This window comes from Colias croceus, chromosome 16 (genome assembly GCF_905220415.1).
Source record: "Colias croceus chromosome 16, ilColCroc2.1".
Lineage (NCBI taxonomy): Eukaryota > Metazoa > Arthropoda > Insecta > Lepidoptera > Pieridae > Colias > Colias croceus.
In genome coordinates, this window is record NC_059552.1 from 5,980,281 (window position 1) to 5,992,792 (window position 12,512).

Here is a 12,512-nt window from a genome sequence, read left to right on the forward strand (position 1 = left end):
TAATGCAAGAAATATAGGCTGTACGAGCCTTCATTAAATGAAAATCGTGCGTAATTGGTTGTATAGGCTGTACGAGCCTTCATTAAATGAAAATCGTGCGTGATTGGTTGTATAGGCTGTACGAGCCTTCATTAAATGAAAATCGTGCGTAATTGGTTGTATAGGCTGTACGAGCCTTCATTAAATGAAAATCGTGCGTGATTCGTTGTATAGGCTGTACGAGCCTTCATTAAATGAAAATCGTGCGTGATTGGTTGTATAGGCTGTACGAGCCTTCATTAAATGAAAATCGTGCGTGATTGGTTGTATAGGCTGTACGAGCCTTCATTAAATGAAAATCGTGCGTGACTGTGTGTATAGGCTGTACGAGCCTTCATTAAATGAAAATCGTGCGTGATTGGTTGTATAGGCTGTACGAGCCTTCATTAAATGAAAATCGTGCGTGATTGGTTGTATAGGCTGTACGAGCCTTCATTAAATGAAAATCGTGCGTGACTGGTTGTATAGGCTGTACGAGCCTTCATTAAATGAAAATCGTGCGTGACTGGTTGTATAGGCTGTACGAGCCTTCATTAAATGTAAATCGTGCGTTATTGTTGACATAGGCTGTACGAGCCTTCATAAATTGTAAATCGTGCGTTATTTGTTATATAGGCTATATGAGCCTTCATAAATGGTAAATTGTACGTAATTGTTTATATAGATTGTACGGGCCCTCATGAAAGTACGTGCGTACTAATAATATTACTCTGTACGGGCCCTCCAAACCTTATGTAAAAGTAGTGTGGGCAGAACGGGCCTTCGTAAATTTGTAAACCGTTCGTCTTAAATTTGCGATGGCTGTATAGACCTCATTTTAAAATGTAAACTATACGTATAATGTATGTTGTTTGTTAGCAGTAGGCAGTATGAGCCTTCATTATATTAATGTAAAGCATACGTACCGGTGTTATCACATAAAATCAAACCTGATTTTAGGTTGTCCCTATTGGACTAAAGAATGACCAACTTACTTTCCCTCCTGGTATACTCCACCTAGAAGATGACAATGCAACACTTGCTTTTTGTTGGAAAAGATGGAAAAAGTGTTCTTGGATTTTCTTGGATGCGCGTTAGGCGCCGGAAAGAATAGGGCCACTTTGTTATTGTTAGGTGGATCTGAGTTACAGGAGACTATATTTACAGTCTACCTGAAATATATGTAACTGGTTCTGAAGGAGTCGGTGTAGTTATTTGCCACAGCTATAGGAAAATAAGACGAGAAGCTACAATGGGGAGTCTATGTTAGCACTGCCGCTGCTAGGACCAGCTCAGCTGCGTTATGCGTACAGTTCGGAACATGAAGCATCATTTCACGGATAAAGATACGACTAGATTGGTTTATTAACTACTTTCATGGCATAAGGTTACTATGGGGCTTGGCAGCAGATATTGAAACTGTTTTTCTATTACACAAATGGTCCATACGCATTTATATAAATTACGTGCGCGGGACTCACTAAGAGATACTGGCATCCTTACTGTACCTTCAAAGTATATAATTAAATTTTAATAACGTTTTAAATGTATAAAATACTGCAATAATACGCAAGAGAAAGAGATGGACATTGTTATCACATAAAGAACAAAAATAAAATGGACATGCTATTTTTCCGGCTATCTAATGGGTCGAGATATTATACTCTTTTACAATAGAACTCCTGATAGAATTAAAGAGTTTAGTATTGGTAATTTTAAAACTTAAATATAAAACTTATTAGTTCAGTGAGCCTATTACAGCATTAAGGAATATAATATGTAGCCATGGAGGCTTGTCGCGTGGGATCCACGGGACAGTTCTTTAGCATCATCATTATGTTATATGTTAAATTAAAATGTAATATTGTCATGATGTTAGAGGAGTAGCTAAAGAGTTTCTTGCCGGTTCCATTTATGGATGCTGCTTTCCGAATTGGTGGTTAAGCGTGAAATTATGTTAAGACGGTTCAAAAGAGCTTCTAGAAGAAGTCTTATTGAATGAATAAATGTTGAGTTTGTGTTTTTAATTATCGAAAAGTATATGTTTCAACAAATAAAACGAAGAACGAGAGATATTCGAGAAGTTGTAGGAAAACTGCGGAACCAAGCTGGAAAGTTGAATATACAAACAAGCTCCGAAGAACAACCGAGGAAATTAAATTCTTTTGGAAAACAAGGACATTCTCTGGAAGACAGAAAATAAAGATAAAATTTCCTCTCGGTTGTATAACGAACAAGAATTTGACAATTCCAATGTTAGGGACAGGGATTAAAAAACAATAGAAAATAACATACAGATAGAAAGAAGAGATTTCAAGGTCAATAACAGGTGATAAAGTATATGTAAAGGAGATGGAAAAGCGTAACAAACTGAGAGCAAACTTTAAACCAACTCGAAACAGTGTAGAACGATTAGAAGGTGGATACGTACTTGTCAGAAACGTGGATACTAGCCAAAAGCATAGAAGTAATGTAACTTAATAAGAACAGAGGGGGAATGGAATGGAAGGGGTCCAGAATGTTCAGGATAGAAGTGGAGACAACGGTGATGTAAAAAAGCGAAGAATACCGCTAAGGAAATACCTAACTAAATCAGTCTGATAGCTTTCTATAATGTATGTTTGTTGTAAACGATTATATTTTAATAAAAGAAAAAAATAGAATAAGGAAGGGATGTAGTGTTTGAGTAAAGTATAGGTACTATATCCCCGGATGTCTCGGGTTCGCGGGTAGTGGGGAGACAGTCACGCAGCAGCCTCGGGCGTGAGCGGACGTGTGTTTACCCTAGATACTGGCGACGTAACGAGCCATTCCCATCCCCTACGTATACGAGTGTGAACTCGTATCTACAATTTATATAATATACTATACTATATATATTTTAAGAAGAAACAAAAAATACCATGCAGCAGATAAGCTAAACTGATTATGTACATGAATTTATCTTTACCGATAACACAACGGATATAATCGCACGAAGAATTAATAAATCTTTTGTACAAGCAAATGTATTTGATGACAACTCAATCGGAAATCCAATAATTATAATGGATGGCTCGGCGAAATCCTATTACCGTAAAGCCAATCGGTTAGAAAGAGCCGGGTTATAGCCAGACTATATCAGTAGGATGACCGCATAGACGCATGGCCGCACCTAAGTCAATCACGACCTCGGGACTCGGGTTAAACGTCTAATATTCCTGAAAGTAGAGCATGGAATTGTAAACAGGTCATCGTCACCTTTTGTTATAGCTCTATCGTCTTTTGTTTTTTTGCATTTGACAAATGATGCGGCACTTTCTGACACATTGACTTTTGCCAATAAAAGACTTTGTTATCCAAGCGGATGTCAAAGCTTTTGCGCTGACATCATCGTGTCAATGTTCTTTGTGCGAGGGTGATTATTGGCTAGTTTTTTTATGATACACTCAGAATCTCTCACTTGATCGTTTTTCAATAAAATTCTTCTGGTATCTTCATATTTAAATGGTTAGTTTGATTGGCTAGTTTATACATATTACTAGATTTCCGCCCGCGGCTTCGCCCGCGTTTGCAAAGGAAAACCCGCATAGTTCCCGTTCCCGTGGGATTTCCGGGATAAAAACTATCCTATGTGTTAATCCAAGTTACCCTCTATATGTGTGCTAAATTTCATTGTAATCGTTTCAGTAGTTTTTACGTGAAAGAGTAACAAACATCCATACATCCATACAAACTTTTCATTTATAATATTAGTAGGATTTTGAGTGAAGAAAAAAAACAGCAACAATTAACAATAATGAGACAAATCAGGCAGGAATTCTGGGGATTAAAAGAACCTTATGTTGGCGCTTAAAAATATTATCTGTTGTCATAGATATTTGTTTGTAATAAAATTTAATCTCAACATCAAACGATAGAAAAATCAGATAAATATTTTGCATTGTTATCCATCACTTGCTATTAAAAATAGAAAGATTAAAGCGTTTATTCTTTAAATATTCGTAGCATAGTATTAATATTTGTTGATTATTCAATCATACAATGTACGTACGATGTTTATAGTCTACGAATATATGGAATTTTTCTATAAAGATTAGATTATTTTTTTTGTCCCAAAAAGGACAATCTAATCTTTAGGCTAAGCGCGCACCACGATTTTAATTTTTGCGACACGATTTCAAAATCGCGCTGTAAAAAATCGCAGAGAGTACGGTGCGCGCACAGCGATAATTTAATAGTGATCCTTACTCACTTTCATCATGGATTTCGTACAAGTTGCTTGTCTTTATTTACTACTTCGGAGGATAAGAAGAAAAAAAAAAAGAAAATTCGTCTATTCTCATTCTTTTACAGCAGATAGAATTGTCAAAAGTTTCTTTTATCCATACTAATATTATAAATGCGAAAGTAACTCTGTCTGTCTGTAAATTTGGTATAGAGATATTTTGATACCCGAGAAAGGACATAGGATCGGTTTTATCCCGGAAATCCCACGGGAACGGGAACTATGCGGGTTTTTCTTTGACTGCGCGGGCGATGCCGCGGGTGGAAAGCTAGTCAGAAATATAATGAACTTCGGATATATCCCAAAAAATTCTTTGGCTATTATAGAATGAAAATTCCGCCAAAGGGCTGCCCTTTGTGCTTTTTTATTTTTTTTATTATTGTAACCTTTATGTATATTTTGTTTCTTGTACAATAAAGTGTTAAATAAATAAATAAATTCAAACCTTTGACAGATTACTGAGTTTATGTTTACCAAACAGTACCTACCTATACCACTACGATGTTTACTGTTGGACAGACGAAACACAAGTGAAGTGCCGGCCGGGCCCGAGTGTGCGATTTTATTATCGCAGTGCGCGCGGTACCATACAATTTCATATTCTGCATTTCATTTTCGCGACAATCGCGTCGCGAGCAGTCGCAGCAAAATGTGACAAATCACAATTTTAAAATCGCTGCGATTATTTAATCGCATGTGCGCGCATTCTCATAGTAAGGCTAAGCGCGCACCACGATTTTATGCAGCGTGATTATTTTATCGCAGAAATACAACGTATGAGTTACTATGAGAATGCGCGCACATGCGATTAAATAATCGCAGCGATTTTAAAATTGTGATTTGTCACATTTTGCTGCGACTGCTCGCGACGCGATTGTCGCGAAAATTAAATGCAGAATATGAAATTGTATGGTACCGCGCGCACTGCGATAATAAAATCGCACACTCGGGCCCGGCTGGCACTTCACTTGTGTTTCGTCTGTCCAACAGTAAACATCGTAGTGGTAAGGTAGGTACTGTTTGGTAAACATAAACTCAGTAATCTGTCAAAGGTTTGAATTTATTTATTTATTTAACACTATATTGTACAAGAAACAAAATAAACATAAAGGTTACAATAATAAAAATAATAACGGCGTAGGGATGTGACGACCCCATCGCCCACGGTTGGAATATCTATTGTCTACGTGACAGTAGATATTCCACCCGTGCAGTCAGTCAACCCGCAGGACACCTTGTGGCGGGGTGTCGGGGAGTAGCGACCCCGCGGGAACCGAGCGCTCCCGGGGGAGGCCCCTGTCTTCATCTCCGGCTTGCCTTCACCGGCCGGTCGGAGTGAAGCCTGACGAGGACAGGACCCCCACCTCTGGCTTGCCTTAACCGGCCGGCCAGAGTGGAGTCGCGAGAGCTTTTAGCTCGAAGGGTGGATGCGAAGTGTAAGTGGCGAGTGGGCACGTGATGCTGGACCCTCAGGGAGCGCGTGATCGTCGTTTAAAGTCCAAGGACGCCTCTCCACCCTTAGCTGCTCACAATATGTTGCCCCATTGTCGCACTATTGCAGCGACTTATTTCGGGGGCCCATACAGTGAGAGGGCGAGTCACCACCTGCCAACATATTTTTACTTTCTTTTAGTAGAAAGGCAGGTGCCATAGTTTCCAATAGTCCCCAAACACCGGCCCATTTAACATCCCACTCCATAGCCCAGTTTATTTTGTTTTTCTATATCTTGAAATAGTCCTACATCGGCCGCGGACTGCCTAGGACTGTATCTCTATAGTGCAGTCATGGGCAGGCTGCGGCTGGTGTCCCACAACACAGTAAAGTTCTCTAAAGGGCCTCTGCGTGTTGGATCCGTGTCCCCACGTAAGCCTTCCAAAGGACCGGGTACCTTCCTTATGATGGTACCCGAGTATTATGGAATAAAATAATAAAAAAGCACAAAGGGCAGCCCTTTGGCGGAATTTTTAACCGACTTCAAAAAAAAGGAGGAGGTTATCAATTCGGCCGGTATGTTTTTTTTTATGTATGTACACCGATTACTCCGAGGTTTCTGAACCGATTTACGTGATTCTTTTTTTGTTCGATGCGGAATGGTGTTGAATTGGTCCCATAAAAATTTCAGTCGGATAGGCCCAGTAGTTTTTATTTTATGAGCCTTTTTGTCTGTAGGTATTTGTAAATTTTGCAAGTGCAAGTTTGAAGTCGGTTGTTTTTAACGCAGTTATCACTTATCATTCTATAATAGCCAAAGAATTTTTTGGGATACATCCGAAGTTCATTATATTTCTGACTAGCTTTCCACCCGCGGCATCGCCCGCGCAGTCAAAGAAAAACCCGCATAGTTCCCGTTCCCGTGGGATTTCCGGGATAAAACCGATCCTATGTCCTTTCTCGGGTATCAAAATATCTCTACTTATACCAAATTTACAGACAGACAGAGTTACTTTCGCATTTATAATATTAGTATGGATAAAAGAAACTTTTGACAATTCTATCTGCTGTAAAAGAATGAGTCCAATATAGACGAATTTTCTTTTTTTTTTTCTTCTTATCCTCCGAAGTAGTAAATAAAGACAAGCAACTTGTACGAAATCCATGATGAAAGTGAGTAATAATCACTATTAAATTATCGCTGTGCGCGCACCGTACTCTCTGCGATTTTCTACAGCGCGATTTTGAAATCGTGTCGCAAAAATTAAAATCGTGGTGCGCGCTTAGCCTAACTCATACGTTGTATTTCTGCGATAAAATAATCACGCTGCATAAAATCGTGGTGCGCGCTTAGGCTTACAGTCAATTAAAGTGTTACGATTTATTGAATTTGACTTGTTTCTAATTTTCGGTATGTACCACTACATCGAGCGTGTTAAAGTATGCGCAAGAGACAAAAAGTACACTCATTTGAATTTTGAGGTGGTCCACCGGTACACGTGCACTCAATTCGCACTCAACGCTCTTACGTACGCAAATTCGATTTCCATTTACGGCTGACGCCGCTTAGGATTGAATTATGCAACTATTTATATCCGTAGAGGTGCGTAAACTAATTTGTCACTATTGTATTATGAGAAAGAAATTATTGAGTAGGAAAGTTTTTTTTTTTTTCTGTTATGAGTAGAAACAAATGACTCAAAATGGAACCTGGAATAGGGATTACGAGTTTTCGTTTGAAATGTTGATATGAATTACTTTCATTACTCATATCTACATGGTTTATTAATTTACTATACGATAAGAAAAGATATAAATTGATTGAAGTAGGTAGGTAAGTATAAAACATAATTTTCACACGTAGAAGTATCAAGATAATAATTGTTAAATATAATATCCATGATAAGTAGATAGATTAATAATGGCAAGAACTAAGAAAAAATAATTGGTATCTATTAATTTTCTACGTATTTTACGTGGTAATAATAATAAGGCCCATTTAGTTAGGTAGACGATATTAGTATGCATAATTTGTCTATGAACTATAATTAATAATTAGGTAGAGTCAATAAGCTTAAATAGGCTTAATGAATCCGTACCAATCCTTCGTGTTTTTAAATTACGGAATAAATGACCGCAACTTGTGAAAAGTAAAGAAACAAAATAAATTTAAACTCACAGTCATAGTTTATAATGAATTTCATTTAGTCATGTGTCAAACATGTTACAGAAAGAAAATGGTAAAAATACAATGAACCATGACCTAATTTACTTTACCACGCTGTATATACACTGGACTTAATATTTCTGTGCCTCCAGTGAATAAGGGAGTAAGACGAGTTATTCCCTTTGGTTTTTATTGCACCATTGGATTCAGCTCGTCAAAATACACAACATATCAAAAGGACATATCTCTAGCTGCATCCTAACCCATTTTTTCGAATGACCCAAACGGTATAAGTAGGGTGTGATTAACGGTATAAGTTACCTTATTCATCATTTTAGGCAATCGCAAAGGAACTATTCGTCTCGAGTCAAAATAACCCACGAACACAAGGACGTATGTGTAGTTATACTTTTTGAATAAAGACATAATTCATTTTGTTCCATCCGTGCTAACACTATTTTAGTATATAAACGCATTTGTGTCATTTTTCTAACATGAGCATAAAGGAACAACTCTTAGAAATAAGAAATAAGAAACATGAGACAGTTTCGCATTAATGCCGTGTTGTAATTGGTCTATTTGAATACTGCACGGAAACAACAGACACTATTTCTTTTTGCTTAATAATATTTTTCAATCGTTTTTTCAATAAATATGCAACAATAAATCTTTATATTTAAAAAAAAAGGTATTTATCAATCAACTTGGAATACTAATAATATTTCTATGGAAATTAACTATTTTTTGCAATAGATAAAAATACAGTTTTAATTAACACATTAAGTGCATTTAATGATATTATATTCTTTGTTTATATAAATACAGAACGATAATTGAATTATCTAAAAAAGCCAACAAAAATGTTAAACTTATATTTTCTTCTTTTAATTGGGTAAGTTTCCTAAAAAATAACTAGTTTTTAATCTTTTTTTTTTTAATTTAATCTAACCAATAATACTATAATATATTATAGACGCATAGAAAAAAAAAATTATAACCAATCTTGTAGAGTCTCTTCAAGTCGTATTTGCATCCAAGGCACCTTCAAATCTGTGCTTAATTTTTTCATAAAATCTCTGCGGCTCATTGTTTTTTCTTTATTTATCTATATTATTTTGATATTATAAGATATAGAAATTGTTAAAATTTCATATCATGCCGTAAAATATCGCCACAGACCACCTATAACTTTCCCTGTAAGGTAACTGAACATACAGGAATATGGTTTTCGAGCTTCTCTTAACTCTTTATAGTGCTTGTATCCTCAATGTATAACACATATTCGTTTATAACCACCAGACAACATCTCAGCCACCCAATCCTCTTTCTTGGAGTCCAAATCCAGCGGAGGACAACAGTCATTTACTAAAATTGAAGGTTTTTCGTCCTAGTGTTAAAGTTTTCTGTATCCTATTTTATACTCAATATATAGTATATAATACTATATCATGTAAAACGTGACTTGGAAAAAAAAAAATTCACATAAATCACAAAATAATTTTTTTTAAACAACCAATCGTAAAAGTTACGAAAAGCCCAATTATACGTCAAAATGACGTACAACATCCTCTTTACTATAAAATGGCGGAATTCACCGGGAAGAGCCAACTATGTACTATATACTAGGTCTCGACGGCTAATGAGTTGTTTCTGGATTTCGAAGTGATTCGATGGTAAATATAGAAAAGACAAAGATATTTCGCCGCGGTGTACATCAAATTTACGTAGATTGGACTTCTAGGGTTAAATGCATAAACACCTAAATGTTGTTTTGTTTTTATTATATCTAATAACGTTAAAAAATCCGTTGATTTCACTCGTTTTTCAAGCTACATGCATGGTTGTTCCACTAAAAGGCTTCAATTGAGTCATAAAGTACACAAATTTCAAGCATGATAAGTCGCATTATTTCTATAAAACCAAAACTGGCAATAATATAAGTCGTGTTATGCGACTATGAACATAGTGCTTTAGGGCATAAGTCGTTATATTGCAAAGAGCAAAAAAAAAATTATGTGAATACATTGAGTTATTCCATGAAGTACTCGTTCATAAGGCCACAACTACAAAAAAACACGAAAAAAGTATATTTATGGGGTTGTTACAATATCTGTTTATATGTAAAACTAAAGTCTAACATCATATCTTACCCATACAAGCTTAAAAATTTGAAGTTATAAAGATTTAGTGTTGATATATAGTTTTTTGTCTCTCCTGAAAAGTGCTGTTTTTGAGTTATTCCCTTATTCACTGGAGGCACAGATTTATTCAGTTAGGTATGGCGACCCCTTAAATGAGGCCTTATACGGAGGGACTACAAAAAATCGTTTCATTTATACTTACTACCAGAAAACGATTGTTTGAAGCGGGGTCGCTGTTATTTCAATAACACCAAATTGTTTGGGTGATGGCAACAAAGCTTGGCCTGTTATAAGAAATTTGGAATGAAAAGGGTATATGTTCGGTCGCTATAATACAACACCCACTCACCTTGCCGATAGCTGTTACGTACTACGCTAAAATATACTACATTATCAAAACAGTGCGTCAAACTGAACGCTGGCAGCCGCACGTTTCCCGCTGCCTCGTGATTTTCCTGTTTTACGATAAATACGAACATATCACGAAAGCTTTATTTCAGTACCTATATGTTCTAGTGACTTAAAGTGCCTTATTATTATTAAAAAATATATTTTTATATGACTGTATAAGTGGTTTATAATTGGATTCTACTAACGATTAGGCTTTTTGGTCTCAAAATGTAAGTATATTACGGAGGAAACGAATTAATAATAATAAATCGAAATAAAATTAGGTTGAAATTTATATTGTAAATTTTAATGCAATCAAATGTATTCATAAAATTATAGTATTAAATATTTACCTGATGTATTTGCAAGGTTTATAGTTAAGTTTTTTATGTACCTTACCACAGTTGAACCTTTATAAATTAATTAGTAAGTTAAGTATGCGATATACATATTTATGCGATTGTTAAATGTATTTTTTTAGTATTATAATATTTGTAAATAATGATCTTGTAGTTATAATAAAAAATATAAAAAGTTTCAATTATTTATTTTTGTTGTTAAACATTACAGTTTTGTAATCGAAAGGTCTGTTATTGTTGTAATCACATAGTATGATTTTTTTGATATTTTGATATCTTAAAACACCGGTTAACCTTGACTAGTGACCTGGTACACTTAAACGCAGATTCTTGTATTGTATTAACCTGTTTCTTGTTGCAAATATATCATACGAAATGAATATTTATTATGATTGCGTCTAGATATTTTTTATTTTCGACCAAATAAATATATATAACGCAATATTTATGTTAGCCAGATGTCGTCATCAAATTACAAATCGTTGAGGAAGAACTGACCCATAAACTCATAGATCTCATTCTTTACCAGCGTCTTGATTATTACTGTTATTATAAAAGCATATGAAAAATTCTTACAAAAAAGAAATGATGTAAGGATAGCTGATTATTATCAGAATTACTGCCATTTATTTATATGCTACAGATAGAGCAAGAATTTTAAAAGAAGATTAATTAAAACCATAAAACACTGTAGTTTTATGATTAGAGTAAAGTGTTTTATTTATTGGTCTTTAGTCTGGTAAAAATATATTCTATTCTTCACTTTCATAAATCTTTACTTTAGAATCCTCAAAAAATTAATTAATTAATAATCCAAAACAGCAACTAAACTGTTTATTAAGTATTGTATATTCGCTACGTTTATATATTTGTCTTTATATATTTTTTTATATCTTCTTGAAATTTCATTAGTCTTTTAACAAGCTAACAGCACATGTATGTTTGTATGCTTGTATGCAACCGATTTCGATTTTGAACCACTTTAAACGGACAGATTTAAATCAAACTTTGTACAGTTATCACTGATCTTGGCTGTAAAATAAATTGATGAGTATATAAACCTCCCATGTAGGTATGGTTACATTTTATTTATTTACATAATTAAACAATAGCAGGTTTGTTCGCTATAGATATTGAAGAAAGTAATGTTTTTATGAGAACAATAGATGCCAAAACCAAGTCAGTATACGTTTAATGACGAAAAAGTGGCAACACTTATAATCTATTTGAGTACCTATATGAATAACTAGCTACGCTTCGCGGTTTCACCCGCGTGGCTCCGCTCCTGTTGGTCTTAGTGTAATGATGCATAGCCTTTCTCGATAAATGGACTATCTAACACCGAAATAATTCATCAAAACGGACCAGTATAGTTCCTGTGATTAGCGCGTTCAAACAAACAAACTCTTCAGCTTTATAATATTATATTCTTAGTATTATTAGTATAGATTAATCTAATTAGGTCCATAAGCTAAAAAATACTTATCGACGTTCACAATTATTATTTAATGGCACAGGATAATAACTTGTAATTAACAATCCCTTGACTGATAACAGGAATTTTGGTATTCCTCAGTCTCTCGCTAATGACCATTTGATCATTATTATATAAAATCGCCTGATGTTATAAAAATGTAAAAGATCAATATAATCTGCTACACAATAACAAATCTATGTTAAATCATTAAATCAATTACTATGTAAATTGTATTATTGTATTGTGTCCATTATATTGCTT

General features: G+C 35.0%; 1 protein-coding gene across 3 annotated transcripts in view; it reads left to right on the top strand.

Annotated features, from left to right (window-relative positions):
• LOC123698620 (probable phospholipid-transporting ATPase IM) overlaps positions 1-12,512 on the top strand; it is an 80,265-nt gene that overhangs the window by 11,925 nt on the left and 55,828 nt on the right. The window contains exon 1 of one of the 3 annotated variants that reach the window (XM_045645346.1): positions 10,442-10,645. The exons of the other annotated variants lie outside the window; for them this stretch is intronic. The gene's annotated coding sequence lies outside the window, so the exon portion shown is untranslated. Of the gene's footprint in view, positions 1-10,441; positions 10,646-12,512 lie in introns of those variants that run through there. 3 annotated transcript variants of the gene reach the window in all.